The following is a 1,619-nucleotide window of genomic DNA, read 5'->3' as shown; positions in this document are numbered from 1 at the left end:
ATTCGTGGTCAGAATTATTGGCACCCTTAGTAAATATGATCAAAGAAGCCTGTAAAAATAAATATGTACTGTATAAAATGTCACAAATCTCCCTGGAAGAGGATGCGTGTATATATTGTCTTAATACAAGGTGAGGAGGATAATTTGAGTGGCCAAAGACTCTCCACAAAGATCTGTCAGGTGATCTCCAAACTCATCAGGCAATATAGGAGAGACTCAGAGCTGTTATTGTGGCAAAAGGAGATTGCAAAAAGTACTGAATAAAAGGGTGCCATTAACTGTGGCCGATGTGTATAAGAGAAAAACATTTATTTCCTAATGAGCTTCCCCCCACCCCCTTTTTGATCTTTTATCAAAAAGGATTAATGATGCAGATTTATTTTCACAGGCTTCTTTGTTCATATTTACCAGTAATTCTGACTACGACTGTATAGCCTATGCAAATGTGCAAAACTTGCTCATAACTTTACATTTTTGATTCGAGTGTGTGAATGTGCTTTGCCCCACATTCTCTGCAGCAACTCTAGCCTAACTGTGAGCACACAAGTTTCTTAATTTGTGATTTGTAGAATAGGATTTGTGCACCTCAGAATTTGAAAAGGTGTAACCGTTGTGTTGTGTTTGTTAGAGAGCATGAGTAAAAAAAAATAAATAAATTGCAAGTCCTAAAAAAACATTTTGTCTGTGACTTCAAATTTACCAATATGCATGTCTGACTATTCATTACAACTACAAATTCCACTGTCACAGTTGCTCAGGTTTGCTATAATAATACCTTCACAGAACATGGTAGTAGTCAGCCATCCGCGCAAAAGCTTAGGTCAGTGTGGTGTACTGTAGGTACAGCTGTCCAGGTCTGATGTGCCTGATGTGCTGATGTCAACTGTCATCCCAGAAAACCTGCAATAAAAACAGTACAGTTCAATACATTACCAAAAACCTGCAATAAAAACAGTAGTTCAAAATCCATCATACATTACCAATATAACAGGGCTGCCCAATCCTGTTCCTGGAGATCTACCTACCTGCAGAATTCAGATCTGACCCTGATCCAATAAAACCGTCTGTAATTGTCGTCTGCCCGTCTGCTTTCATTGATGTGGTGTGAAGTAGATTTGTTCACAAGTTCCTCCCTGAAAGTACATCAATGACACAATAAAACTGTATTTTCGTAGAGGATCAATTAGCATTTAGCATTGCTAACAGGCGAGTGCTTATGAGAAAGGCATGCAACTGCTTTTTAGGTTCATTATTTACATTTTACATTTGTATCATAAATACATACTGAGTCCCAAAAGTGCTCTTCAGTAAACGTGGTAAAAAGATGTCCAAACTGATTCATATTTTAATAGTAGTAGAATATCAAAATTACAAAAATGCTATCATGAGCTGTTTGAGTGTAAACGAATAGAATAGAGAGGGACAAAACAGTTAAACCCTCCATCTAAATCTTCAAGTCAAAGGAGTACTATTTATATTTAGTTATATTTAAAAGTTAGGTATCGAAAACAAGTTCCATTTTAGAACCGGTTCCAAATTTCCAAAAACCGGGTATTCGATAAGACGCGTTTCAATGCATTTCAATTCTGCTTAACGATTCCTGCGTTTGCATTTTAATG

This window comes from Sinocyclocheilus anshuiensis, unplaced genomic scaffold, assembly GCF_001515605.1.
Source record: "Sinocyclocheilus anshuiensis isolate Anshui unplaced genomic scaffold, SAMN03320099.WGS_v1.1 scaffold884, whole genome shotgun sequence".
Taxonomy (NCBI): Eukaryota; Metazoa; Chordata; class Actinopteri; order Cypriniformes; family Cyprinidae; genus Sinocyclocheilus; species Sinocyclocheilus anshuiensis.
The sequence above is the reverse complement of the archived record's forward strand: the minus strand, read 5'-3'. Positions refer to the sequence as shown.